Below are 15162 nucleotides of genomic sequence, written 5' to 3' on the forward strand. Positions count from 1 at the left end.
CAGCAGGCTGCATGGGAACGAGCATGAAGCTTTAGCATTACACAGTAAACACACAATGGGCTGCCAAACTGTCACACACACACAGATAATTAATACTGCTTACAATACAGGCCCTAAGGCCGGTCAAGATTTGGGCAGACATGCAGACTGACAGGACAAACCAATCACTCAATCAGGACGGGAATTGTTTGGAGAAAACCTGTGTGTGTGAGCGTATTATGTAGTCTAGACTGAGCATGGGTGTGGAATCCACGCACGCTTAATGTGTGTGTTGGGGTGGGGGGTGGGAACTGTCAGTTGCGCATATAGTGTTTGTTGAATGACGTAAGTGTAAAAAATGATTGTGTGGATGTGCATACGTGACCGTGTGTGCGTGTGCCTGCCTTGTTGCTGCAGACTGAAAGGATGATTACACATGCACATGATGTAGCGCCAAAGGAGAGGAAAATGCCCCTCTCCAACTAGCCAATCCAAGCAACAGTGGCGGAAAAGCCACATTTAGTGCGCATTACCACAAACACACATACATGAACGCACAGATCACACGCACACACCAGCAGTTACTCTGTGAGTAGCAGTCTTATTACATCAGAGCAGGTGGTCTACGTCATTTATTCAAACGATAACCAATACTATTTGCTTTATTGCAGTACTTATATGCATTATTCAAAGGAGTATATTTAAAAGTAAATGAAAAATATACTGAGGTGTTTTCGTGTCCAAATATAAATCAAAACATTTGGCTCCCGTATCTTCTGAGGTTAAGGAGTTCAGTGTTGGCCTTTACAGAAGTAAGAGAAGACGTGAAGAGGTGTGTGCAACAGAGAAGTTGCCACTGTGAGGGGGAAACATAACAGGACATCAACAGCAAAAGGATATATATATATATATATATATATACTGGCTGGAGAAACACTGAAAAAGTTCTAGACTCAGCGAATGAAAAGGTTTTTCAGTCCACACTGGTTTATATACTGACAATGGAGAAATAGTGAGCGGAACATATCCAACGAGTGTCCAAAGAGGAATTCAAGGACCATTTTGCTTGCTCTAAGCAGTCACTCTACCCTTTGACTGACCCTCTATTAATACTGACACACAACATGCAATCATGCTAAAGTTTGCCAGGCTAGGCTAACATTAACTTCATCTACCACAGTCATGCTACACATGTGCTAGGCCTAATATTTACCCAGTGAAAGGAAAAGATAACTGTAAGGTAGCAGTGCCAGGCCAATCAATAACATATTCCTGTGTCACACATTCAACTTCAAGTATGAAAAGAAAGACAGAGACAACAACAACAAAGGAGGCTGACCCCCAGTTACCTTGTCGAAGTGAAAGCACTTGTCACTTGTTGTTTTTAGTAATAATTACACCATCTGGGAGAAGGAGGGAGGGGTCATGAAGGGACAACGTTGACATGTTCTAACCTGTTTCTGGTTAATAAGCTTGACTGATCTGACTAGCATGAATCTCAGGGACACACAAGGCTGGGCTGCAGATGTAGAGACTGATAGTAACCCTGGCTGTACCAGGAAAAATGTCATAGCTTGCATTATCCACAGATCCAGGTCAACCCACAACCTGAATTCTGCTCAAAAACACTGTATGATTATCTGGCTAAGAGACGGTTTACTCAATTGACTAAGCACACAGAGACACATACAAAGCACATCGGGGAGCAGCGGGGAACATGGCATCATGCTGGGTTTTGGCAGTTCGCGCTAAATTCCTTTCTACACTAACACATCTAAATTTTGTAACACATCTTTTGCTGTCCATTTTGGGCTTCTGGCCATTTTGTCATAATTTTTCACACCCCAAAACTGTACTTTTTGAAAACAATCCCAGTGGACAAATCTGGGAGTGCCGGCTTCACTGTGTGGAAATGAAATGAAGGAGAAAATTAAGCTTTTCCCAAAACCTTGGCATATGCCTTCGCAGACAGACAGCAGTCTGTACCAACAATGTTTAGATAATGTTTAACTTTGTGTCACCTTTAACTCTCTCTGTCATTGCTAGTTTCCAATGCATGATTTCACAAACGTAAAAGTAGATCAGCAGTATGGCTGCATGATTTGGAGAACAAGTCATATTGCAATTATTGTGGACAATATTGTGAGATGCAATTCGATTATAATGGAACAAATGGTACTATGAGTCTGCTTGCTTGATTATCAAGGAAAATGCAAAAAATTAGGACTGATCCCCAATAGTCGAAGATTCGATGCTTCGATGGGCGGAGCCTGAAAATATACATTTCAATGTTTAATGCTGTAAATAAACATGTAAAAAGAATAAAACTTTCAATAAGTGCGTAAATAAATCCAAAATTGTAACCCTAACCCTGGGTCGTCATGTGCGCATGTGTAGGTGTGTAGTATGTAGTTGCAGAAGAGGAACCCTTGCTGAAGAGACCGAGCCCCTGCTTCAGTGGTGTTGTGGCGAGTTGTCCACACCTTGCGAGACTTTTGGATAATTTATCACTGTTGATGAACCACACAGAGAATATTATATCGTTTTAAAATAGCCGGCTACTTGAAATAGACCTGCGAGGAACCGCGACGTGCATGCACAAGACCGGTGAATGACAGGCGAAAGAGTAAGAGAGAGAGAGAAAAGGGTCTTCAAAAAGCCTCAGTTTAGCTGGAAATTTACAGTGTAAGTTGAATGAATAGAGACTGCAGTTCTGCAGCTTCTCAAGATTAAAGTGGAGCTACCACTGTTACAAAAACACACAAATCTACTATTAGTTGACTATAGGCAGGACTTGACGATTCTGATTCGACTATGTAAATCCTTAATCAGGGACAGCCCTAAACAAATTTTTGACATTTTGAAATGTGTATTTCTCAACTTGAACAAAGTTAAACAATATTTATAACAATAACTAGTAAAACAGATGTAAAACAACAAGGGAAGTGTGTTGCTCTACGGAGGAGGCGCAGCAAATATTGGCACACTGGCACCGGCTCAATGTAAATCTTCTAATGCAGAGTCTCTATCCACAACCTGGAGGAGGAACTGTACATGAGTGTATTAAATAAAGAGTATAATGTTTAATTAATAGTATACTGCTAGTATACCAATAATATATTAAATACTACATTCATTACAATTTCATATAATAGGATACTTTCTTACCACTAGTTGAATGTTTTATCCAGTTATAACTGTATCATTTCTGTGGGTTGTTTTTATTCATTAAATCCTTGTGCCGGAAAAAGGCTCTACATTGGACCCTCATTTGTTAATACTACGTACCAACTTGTCAATAATCATATTTTGTTCTACATTGTAAAGTTTGCTGTAGCACCCCAAACTTTTTTTTAATTTCCTGCCCCATCCAGGCTGTGATTGGTCAGTTGATGAAAAGTGACAAGCACATCGGCCCTGTGAAAATGTTGAACAACAAAGGGCACCAATACAGCTAACGTTAAATGGCCAGCAAGCCAAACTCAAACCTTCCTTACCTCCCAGTTTTCTTCTGTCTTACTGCTTCTGCTGCTGTCGACATCTCTCTGTCTCTATTACAGAGCACCGGCATTTCTCTCGGTCCCCCTGGTGAGGAGTCTGACTGTGTTTTAAACAATTAGCTGCGGGGCGGGGAGGGAAGGCGGGTTACGGTAGGTTGTTGTCTTAAAAGTTACTTAATAATTCAACAAGTTCTGCCCAACTGATGCACTTTGTTACATTTTAATATGGGTGAACATTTTCACATCGTGATTTTAAGTTTATTAAAAAAAAAATTAGACGGCATCTAATTAAACTGAAACTGCACATGGTTTGTTTCTGCCATGATGCACATGTTAGGTACAAATATATAAGGTCCAAGAGGAAAAGACTTTATTACCATTTCAACATAGCCGATGGGAATTAAGTTTGGTGAGCTCACACCAAACAAAACAAAAACAATAAGACACAACACCTCATATTCCGACCTTAGGACATAAGAGTGAAAAAATGTACCTAATCAATATAAGAAAAACACCCTTAACACCTACCCCATATTTTTACCTAACTTATGACAATTGTTTGGAAAAGCTTTAAATGATTTTATTTAAAAGAAGGAAAAAAGAAAGGGGGTATAGAAGTATACTATTCTTGATTCAAGAACAATACTGACCATCAGAATCTCAATTCTCCAGGAGACTCCATTGTGTGTGAACACACTGCAATATGTGCTCGGCTTGTGTGTGAGAGCCTTGCAATACTGAGAGCCAGCATAAAGCCAGCTGTTGCTAATATGATGGCACAGATTAAGTCCAGATCCTCACTCCATCCCTTCCATAACTCCATCTGTCCTCTCTTCAGCACCCCCAACCCTGTTAACCCCCCATCTCCAGTGACAGGACTAATGGACGGCCATACGACCTAGATATACACAAACAGGTTGCCGCCAAGTACAGTATATGCATTAACAGCGTAAACCGCAACATATTGCAGCAGACGGGCCACTTTTTTCTTTTTTTTTTATAAATGGTGCACTGGGCAGGGAGGCGACGTGCGCACACACACAAACAAGATGTGCAGACATTTGTTCTTCCATTTGCTCGTGTGCTGTGCATTTCATCCACTGCCACCTATAATACTGCAACAGGATTGCTTACAGACACAGACATCGTTTTTTATGGTAACTACATCCACCTGTTCAATTGCTTTTATTATTCCTGCAAAAGAAACATGTAATTTTTCTATCAATCTACTGTCGCATCCTGTAAAATATTAAACTACTGCTAAGGACCGCAATAAAAAAAATGAAGAAGCAGCAGATGGTAATTGTGTTTTTTCCAAACGCAGTTATTATCATCAACAAAAATGAGAAGGAAATTAAATCTATCGTTGCAAAAACACTATCACTAAATAAAACAAGAAAACTAAAACAAGTTGACCCCGTTGTATCTCATTCTATGCAAGGCTTTTCAGCATCATGCATAGTTCAAAAGACATCTAGCCCCCCTGTAACACGTATGTTCATTCACCTGAATAAAAGTGAATAAAATGTTAATAACACTGGCCTAGTTCAATCCCAGGAAATGGGAGAAGTAGCCTTGAGGTGCCCACATATCAGTGGTAAAACTGCTCTTCACTGGCTGTGCCATTGTTTTCCTATGGGAAGACTGGTGGCGCCCAAACATGACAGAGCGCTACCTGTGACGGGGCGGACCGCTCAAAATAAGAAGAAAAACTAATAGCCTACTGTGTGTTTCAGAGTTCCCCGAACTGTAACATTAAAAACCCACCACAATCTTGCCAGGAAAAGTAATGTCAGCAGTCAGATGGCTCTACCATGTTTGTGAATAGGCATATAGTTTACAAACGTAGCTAAATCCAGTGCTGAAGTTGGCCCACTTTTAGATGACGTATACGTGGGCTGCCTTTTGCCTCTGCACTATGCTCAAATTGCAAATTTCTTATCATCTGAAGGCAGCTTAAGAAATATACTGACTACTGTACATTGATATTTCTAACATTCAAACCATCTAAAAATCTCGAACTAAATGAAAACAAAATGTGTCTAAGAGGACATGAGGAAGGCAGAACTAGGTCCAGTGCTACTGTTTAAAAAAAGGAGACACAGGAGGCTAATTTTGTGACACTCTGTGAGAGGATGTGTGGTTTAGTTGTTCTATTCTGAGTCTTGCGGGGGTTGCAGTATATTTTAAGGAATTCACATTGAGAAAATGCCTTCCAGCCAGACTTCCCATTTGATCTTACTTAAAATATGAAACTCTCTTTGTTGTGTGGCGACTGCGGTGGTCCATAGCCATGGCAGACCTTCACTACTCCTTTGCAACCACAATCCCCACCTGTTCTACCCAACATGCCCCTCCCTAATGCTGCAGTAATGTCAACAATCTACTGGCTACCTTCAAAGTCTTGCTAATGTGAAAGAGCATTTCAGCTTGCACCTAGACCAGGAAAGTTGTCAGAGAACTTGTTGCCCAGCTGTGACTTGAACGCTGAGGGGAAGGAGAGGGGCTAAGGTCAGTTGGGCAGAGTGACTGTGCTACAGGTTAGACTGGCAGGAGACACAACCTCTCTTCATAGACACAGCTGGTTTCTGAGAACAGACGCTACTGTCAGGGAGAAGGGAGAGAGCAAGGTAAACATATCCTGAAAGTGAGACCTAGAATTCCCTACAAGGGGGTTGGGAAACTAGCTCAGATTCTGGTTCAAGCTGAGGGTGACAAGTAGGGGTGCAAGGATGAAGCAGTATATATCTGAAAACAGAGCCACAGATAGGAGTACATCAAAACACCTCTCACTCCCTCTCTGTGTGTGTGTGTGTGTGTGTGTGTGTGTGTGTGTGTGTGTGTGTGTGTGTGTGTGTGTGTGTGTGTGTGTGTGCGTGTGTGCGTGTGTGTGTGTGTGTGTGTGTTTGAACCTTCCCCAATCACTTGATGAAACAGTCATGTTCCCCTTTCTTAATAAATCTAAAACCTCTACCAATTCATGGATCCACACACTGGAACCATGTTTGACCTGGCAGACAGACCATGCCAGCTGGCTGCCTATATGGATGGATCCAGGCCAGGGGTGGCTATGTGTGAGAACCAGCAGGCCTGGCTAGGCTAAGGATGTTCTTTATTTAAAATTGCAGTGAATAGTGAAGAAAAGGTAATAAAAAACATTATAAAAGCATCTTAAAACCTTCCAAAATGTATTTTAAACCTCCTTTAAAGACCATGTGAGTGTTTTGGCTCCTCAAGTTAATATTTTTTCTGCTCCATTTAGATTTCCTATGAACAGTGAAGTATGAATTTATTCATTTACACATATTTTAGTGTTCTGTGGCACATGATGCTAGTAAATATTGGTTTATGCTGTTTAAATCATTCAATCAATCATCATAAAATCAGTATCTCCTAAATTTGAATATTGTGAAAAGGTTCAATATTAGAGACACCAGGTGCCACACTCTAATCAGCTAATTAACTCTAAACACCTGCAAAGGCCTTTAAATGGTCTCTCAGTCTACTTCTGTAGGCTACACAATCATGGGGAAGACTGCTGACTTGACAGCTGTCCAAAAGACGACCATTGACACCTTGCACAAGGAGGGAAAGACACAAAAGGTCATTGCTAAAGAGGCTGGCTGTTCACAGAGCTCTGTGTCCAAGCACATTAACAGAGAGGCGAAGGGAAGGAAAAGATGTGGTAGAAAAAAGTGTACAAGCAATAAGGATAACCGCACCCTGGAGAGGATTGTGAAACAAAACCCATTCAAAAATGTGGGGGAGATTCACAAAGAGTGGACTGCAGCTGGAGTCAGTGCTTCAAGAACCACCACGCACAGACGTTTGCAAGACAAGGGTTTCAGCTGTCGCATTCCTTGTGTCAAGCTACTCTTGAACAAGACACAGCGTCAGAAGCGTCTCGCCTGGGCTAAAGACAAAAAGGACTGGACTGCTGCTGAGTGGTCCAAAGTTATGTTCTCTGATGAAAGTAAATTTTGCTTTTCCTTTGGAAATCAAGGTCCCAAAGTCTGGAGGAAGAGAGGAGAGGCACAGAATCCACGTTGCTTGAAGTCCAGTGTAAAGTTTCCACAGTCAGTGATGGTTTGGGGTGCCATGTCATCTGCTGGTGTTGGTCCACTGTGTTTTCTGAGGTCCAAGGTCAACGCAGCCGTCTACCAGGAAGTTTTAGAGCACTTCATGCTTCCTGCTGCTGACCAACTTTATGGAGATGCAGATTTCATTTTCCAACAGGACTTGGCATCTGCACACAGTGCCAAAGCTACCAGTACCTGGTTTAAGGACCATGGTATCCCTGTTCTTAATTGGCCAGTAAACTCGCCTGATAGAAAAATCTATAGGGGTAGGGTGAAGAAGAAGATGCGATACGCCAGACCCAACTATGCAGAAGAGCTGAAGGCCACTATCAGAGCAACCTGGGCTCTCATAACACCTGAGCAGTGCCACAGACTGATTGACTCCATGCCACGCCGCACTGCTGCAGTAATTCAGGCAAAAGGAGCCCCAACTAAGTACTGAGTGCTGTACATGCTCATACTTTTCATGTTCATACTTTTCAGTCGGCCAACATTTCTAAAAATCCTTTTTTTGTATTGGTCTTAAGTAATATTCTAATTTTCGTAGATACTGAATTTGGGATTTTCATTAGTTGTCAGTTTTAATCATCACAATTAAATGAATAGCGTAATGAATGAATATCCAAGTTGAATGGAATTACTGAAATAAATCAAAACGCGCGCGCGCACACACACACACACACACACACACTTTTATTTAATCAGTATTACAGATTCAGATGGACTGGCTCATACATTATCTTCCTATCACTAGTGAGATAGAACCAAAAAATAAGTGGATTGTGAAGACAATACTAGAGAATGGACATTGAAAATAATAGCTGAAAGTAAGAATGAATGAATGAATGAATGAGGAAAGCATGCTGGTAACATCAAAGCTGATGGAAGACATACAGGGGGTAACCTCTCTGTCCGATTTAGTTTCTAACAAAGTCCCCCCCTGCAAGGCACTTCGCAAACCAAAACAAGGAAGAAGCAGGGGTTTGCCCATCCAACAGTTTGACAGTATCAGTGAATTTCATGCTAAGGCACCCCAGTGCCTTATATACCTACCCTTCAGCTCTAAATGCCACAAGTCAAGGCATGAAAAGGCAATATATCAGCCAATTTTACTTATCATATTGCACTTTGAATTATATATAAGTGCTATGCAAATTTCATTCTTTCTCCTGTTCTACTTCAAGGCGCTGCAGCAATTTATAGGCCCTTTTACATCATGACAAGGCCTTTTTATAGAGCTGAAAAACTGTGGCAGAAAAGGAAATAAGCTGTGGAGGCTGCAAAGAAAGAGAAATAGATACAGAAAAAAGGAGCAGAAAATGAGCCTGTGTCTGATTAAGCCAGCACAGGATATGGGCTGGGTGAAGTGTGGTGCTCAGCGGAGTGAGTGTAGTGAGGGCAGGGGCTCTTCTGTCTGTCTGCCGCAGAGACAGGAGGTGCAACGGGCTGGGAGGAAGATGTCAGCCAGCACAGATCTGGAGACTGCCTATCCTTTCTCGACAGCAGGAAGGCTGTTAAGCAAGTAGATGACAAGGTATCCGATAAATTACTTTAATTACAGATGCTAAAGCAAAGAACAACCAAGTAGGAGGCAGAGGGTAGGGGCCCATTACAGACTCCTCAGACTGTAATTTATCATTTAATCAATTACCAGCTGCCAAATGGCTCATATATTTTCTGAAACAAAATTTTATTTGGGTATTTCAAGCAAATGTGTCTGTTTGTCATGACTTCTGCAATAATATCTCTGCTTGGCAAAACAAGCCTGCTGCTTGCACCTTCCCATCAGCTCATGAACCGACATATTTTAAAAACTGAATAAAAACACTGTGGCTATGAAGTTGAAACTGCTTTGCCAAAAACGTTGGCATACTGAAGCTATAAAACTTCACGAATTAACAAACTGAGGGAAAAAGGCAAGAAGCTATGGAAAAATAAGCAAAAGACCAGAGTTCCTGATGAGTCAGAGTCTGAGCTATCACACACCTACACAGGCACATTTAGCACACACAACGTTGTCTACATACAGCTAATATCTGTGTTTTCAATGTATTGCCAGTTTATAGAGAATAAAGTTGGATTATCAAAAACGCAAGCAATAAAATTAGTGCAATGAATCCAATTAAACTGTCAAATTAAAAATCGCAAAACACACACTTTCTGCAAATAAAATGAGGCACCATATTCACTCTGAACTTTAAACCTATCATCATCTTAAATTAATCCTCACTGCATTGGCTGCAACCATCTCCAGAAAACTGAGAAACTAGGTGAGATCTGTGACCTGCTACCCTCCTCCCACCTTTAATCTTAGCACGGGACTTTTCCAGCTCTCCTTCCTAGTAAATGAATGGTGAGAGAGGGCACAAGCCAACTTCACACCACTTCTCACACAATCTCCAGGCTTCTCATATCTGGGGAAAAAGAAACTCTTACAAAAAAAAAAAACAGTTGGCTTCCCACTCTATATTGGACTGCTGGGTGCTCTCACACCCGAGATGAATGGATACTGCCACAGCGAGACTCGTTCATGATTTGTAAAACACTGAATGGGAAGTAATTGGGTCAACCAAGTTCAGCCCTTTGTCTAAGCAGTCAATTGATAGTCCTGTCACAAGCCAGCCCATGAGCTACATTAACGTAAAGTAATGACGCTAGGCTTGTTCTATAGATCTAATGACGATGAAATCATCTCATTCTTGTCCAGCATTTTATCTGGAAATATACAACAATCAGTACTGTTCTGATATAATTGACAAAATGCACAGAACAAATGGTTTCAACCATTTTATGGATTCTCCCTTAAAGCTACTAGAGTAGGAAACATTGGCCAAACTGATGAGAGACTGATCCCAACCCAAAGCACAACGACAAAACACATTTTCATCGGCACTGAGTGCACGAGCAGACTGTGTGCAGGTACGTAGGCAGGTAGGCCAGCCAATCATTTCATTTGGCCTTAATGAAATGATTGCCTGTGCTTATTAATATCCTGCGACAGCCACAGATACCGGATTTGTTTCACTTTTGTGTCAGAACATTTGATTTATTGATTGTTGGGATGTAAAGACAATTTCAACAAACATAACAAAAAATGCATCTGAAATAGATTGCCTACCCTAGCTTTAAAACAAGAACCACCAGGTTAGGTGAAATTTAAATACTCTGAAAAAGGCCAAAGCTATGCGCATAGGTTGATTTCTTTCTTCTGTGGGAGAACAGTGTGACACATCAATTAGTCATATAATATGCAAATGATCATATCAACAGGACTGCTGCACCACAGACTGACTTCAGGAATCAGTTAGCCTTTTCAAGAAGATTACATAGAGCATCTAGAGTACCATATGCCAACCACATGACACATTTTAGTGTTCCTGAATAGCTAATATACTTACTCACTGATGCAGATAGAAAGTGCAGATCTTAACAAATAGTACCTTTAAGGATAACACAGACAGTCCCCAGGTTCGAGGTCTCCACCAAAGAGACTTTTACTGCCACCCTAATAAATCTACATTTCCACAGTGGTGTGTTACTTTTGCTGTGATTCTGCTGTTTCAGAAAGAATGGGGAGTCCAGATTGGTTTCCATGTGTCACTAATACACAGGGAGAGTCTCAGATCCAACACAAAGATGGAAAAAGCCACTCTCTAACCATCAGGAACACAATAAATAAACAGAAATCTCACACTGGCCCCCTCAGTGTTGATCTCATTAAACATTACACTTTGCTTTGCTGATCAAAAGAGACTGCTGGGTACTCCATTTTCTGTGAATGCAGCTCTTCCTAGTGCAGATGCTATTTAGCACTACTAGCACCCCCCTTAATTTATTCTGCCTGACAACCAATTTGGACTTACGGTTCCTTTAGATTCATCATTACAAGGTCGGGCCAGGTCGGCTAGTCTTTCATGAACTGGCTCCAGGCTAACATTAAGTAAAACATATACGCCTATGTTACCCTTTAATTTAAGGTAAGACCCATTCATCTCCTTTTCCCATCCTATTACTCTGACTGTGCCTTAAATCATACATATTATACTATGCTACATCAAGTGATTTGTTGAAATGTTAAGCATTAGACCCTTAGGAAAGACGAAATATGGAAAGAAAAGCAATTCTGCCGTTAACAAAAGCTTTCATATTTCTATTTATCTTGTTATTCCTCTTTACACCAAGGCAAAGACCGGTAAAATCAGTCTTTGAAATTTAATTAACAGTTAGTAGAGGATGTGACAAACGAAGGACACGAAACGTCTTCAAGTATCTTTAACAGAGTCCAGTTGCCCTTGATTTTAACCTTCCCAATGATATGAAGTCTCCCATGTTATTTGGTCATTACAGTTTTTCGTTGTAGTTTTAACATGTAAGACCTTAAGAGTACAAGAAAAAGAACAGAGACAGACATAAAAGGTGACATTTTAGTATTTCAGCATGTAGGTACTAAGCAGTACCTCTTTCATATAATTAAACACAGAAGTGTTTGAAGTTTAAAGTTGAGTTGGTGGAGATTGAATAAGGAGTGTGACAATTTCCTGAAATCCTCCATCTGTTGACAAACAGTTCATGAATTTCTTTAATACCATGACCAGTAAACGGACACTACACTGCGTGCACGATACTAAGCCTTTTGAATGGAAAACAAAACTTATAAGGGAACTCTGTAACCAGTCAGTTAGTTGACTGAAACATAAAACAAAGTATTTATAACCATCTCTCTAATAAAGGAAGAAATCTGTGCGTGTGTTTGTCTGTCTGTATTTTGATTATGTCAGTAACATCCAATCAACTTCAAATGTGGCAAGTGTGTTGCTGCTGTCAACATATAGAAACAATTTTTTTTTTCAAACACAGTTATAAGAGTTTTATGAAGTTCTAAGGAAGCACTGAATATCTAAGAGTTACTCCACCACGGTCATGTTGTTTCAGTGTTAACGCTGTAGGTCAGGGGGTCGGCAACTAAGACTGAGTGTTCGGTTAGCTCGGTCAGCTTGGTCAGTCGTGGACATGCCTTTCAATTGGAGGATTATATGTTCGGTCCCCTATTGCGCAAACATGTTTTTTTCCCTCTTCAACAAAATAACTATGAAGAGACAGTTTCACATGTTCACAATAAAAGCAGTATGTGCGTCCCAGCGAATGATCCACATCCAGCCTATGGACGCTTATTTTCATTTCCCCAGCATCTCCAGGCAGAGGAAAGTCCTGTGCTTATTATTCAGGGGAATCCAATCTCACGTTTCCGAACGGCTATTTCAGAGGTGTGTTAAGCAAGCCACAGACTCTCTTGAATGTCCTTCAGAACTTTTCAAAGTAAAAGCTCAATTCAACTCAAAATAAACCAGTACTGCTAAAAAAACATTCACATGCTTTTATTTTGTAGGCACAATCATTTAAGAGGAAGTGATTATGTGAACTGTTGCTGATATGACTGAGATCTATTTCAGCACCAGCCGCTATCAAAGTGTTTATTTATTTCACCGCTTACTGCCGACCACTACTGTAGATGAAAACGATGTGAGACGCAAAGTTAAAACAAAGACAAAGACAGACAAAAACATGGGCCAAGAGTAGCGTGGGTGTGAGCTGCAGGTACAGGTTGAGACCTTTTGTCTGGTTAATGTGTAATCTGCAGTAAAAAAAAAAAACTTGTCTTGCTGCTGCAGGCTCATGCCAAGATAAACAGCATGGGTAAGGCGGAATCCAAACGCTTCCTGACTGATATGAGCAGGTGTTCAGTGTTTTCACAACTAGCCAAGTACAGTCCGCTGCCATTCTACAGAACAGAAAAGCAAAAAGCAGTTTCAGGGTACCAAAATCAAAAACAGCAAGAATACTTAACTTTATCAATGTGATTCCACCACACCAAACACAACGTTTTTTACAGTAAGTGTTAAATGTGTAATAATGTGGTTGGCATCTTTGCACCCAACAGCTGAATGTCTCCAATACCATTTATTCAACTAGCTAGGGCGGGGATGAGTCATCGATTCAGAAATACGCTGATTTGCTGATGTGCGTCGATGCATTACATTGCAGTGCTATGTCCGGCTTATGCAGGGAGTCACCCGGAGAACAAGCAGTAGCTAAAAATCCTCACCTACGACCATGTAAAGCTCGAGAGAATTTTAGACCCAAGAATGTGGAGCTCCATAAGCGCTGTAAATTGGAAATGGCTTATCACAGCAGTACATCTTGTTGTGCACGAACACTTGAAGCGAAAGCATCCTGAAGCGTTTTGTCAAGATGGCATTAAGTTGGCACCGCTAATCCTGTTTACTTTTTGTCCCCACACAAGCCTGACATATTAGGATTGTGTTTCAGTTAGTAGTACTCACTTCAAACTGACTTTCTAAATGTTTATTCGTCGCCCCCACTATAATAGTGTTTTGTGCAACACCATACGTATCTAATGTGTGTATCTAATGTTCCGCCATTTTATATTCTCTTTACTTCAACGGGCCACTTATGAGTGAGAAAATGGCTTATACTAATATTACAGACTGTTGTTACAGTCAAGTACTTGAGTAAAACTACTGATTCTCCACTTCAGGGAAAGGGTTGGCATGCAGTGTTGTTTATTTATAATTTATCTGTGTCACAGCAATTCCTTTGAGGTCCAGTATTTTTCTGATCCTGCATCTGACAAATAGGGTCTAATATTATTATTAATATCATAACACAGTAGTTACTAGGAAATTTTACTAATTTTAAAATACAATAGGGCTCGACAATAACGGTGGCCCAATAGCCCGGGGCCAGTAAAAAAGTAACGTCGGGACAGTTGAACCAGCAACATTAGTATTTAAAAAATAAAATAAAAATGAAACTCAACATTCTGCAGTTGTTTTGCAGCTCTTGGTGCACACCAATGTCCAATCCAGAGTTGTAGTTACGTGACAAGAGGTTGTCAAATGTTATTTCTCTAATCTCAATCACGCGGCAACCTCTGGGTCAAAAGTGAAACCATGCAGACAGAACTTAAAGCTGCATTCTCTCTAACGGCCAGCAGGGTGCGAGATCCATTAGAAATAATGGTAAAATGTTGCTACTTCTCAGCTGATTTATTACCTCAGTAAACACTTTTAAATGAGTTTATAGTCTCAGTCGCTAGTTTCAAGTCTTCTTCAACACAGCATGATGTTCATTTAGTATATTATGGTCCTATTTACAAATAGAATAGAAAATAGACAATTATGCAGTGTATGCTTTTGTACGGGACTACCTTGTGATTGACAGGTCGCTACCATGGCAACCCGTTCATCAGGATAGAGGGGACTCGTGTCTGCTGCTCTGTGTACATTTTTCATAGATGGCTGTCAGCAGGAGAGCACGTCCTGTTTGAGTTAACCTTTTTATTTTTTATAATTTTAACTATGACTACATTTTTGTTTAGTGTTTTATATCCAGGATGTATTTAATAAACGATTAAACACTTTTGGAAGGAGGGACAATAAAAACTGTCTTCAGTAAGTTTCAAACCCACTGGCCCAGTGGGGCCAGTTGCAAAAAAGTTTAATGTTGAGCCCTGAAAGGTGTCTCTTTTTCAGGATGATGACTTAAGAAAGTTTTAATAATATTGACACATTTTTTATATTTAT

At 40.5% G+C, this 15162-nt stretch overlaps 1 protein-coding gene across 1 annotated transcript in view; it reads right to left on the reverse strand.

Moving 5' to 3' along the window:
* Positions 1–15162, reverse strand: part of osbpl5 (oxysterol binding protein-like 5) — a 50002-nt gene that overhangs the window by 17042 nt on the left and 17798 nt on the right. The window lies entirely within an intron of this gene.

Source organism: Micropterus salmoides, unplaced genomic scaffold (assembly GCF_014851395.1).
Source record: "Micropterus salmoides isolate LMB-PRFRI ecotype aquatic unplaced genomic scaffold, ASM1485139v1 Ms_hic_scaffold_8, whole genome shotgun sequence".
In the NCBI taxonomy this organism is placed as follows: Eukaryota; Metazoa; Chordata; class Actinopteri; order Centrarchiformes; family Centrarchidae; genus Micropterus; species Micropterus salmoides.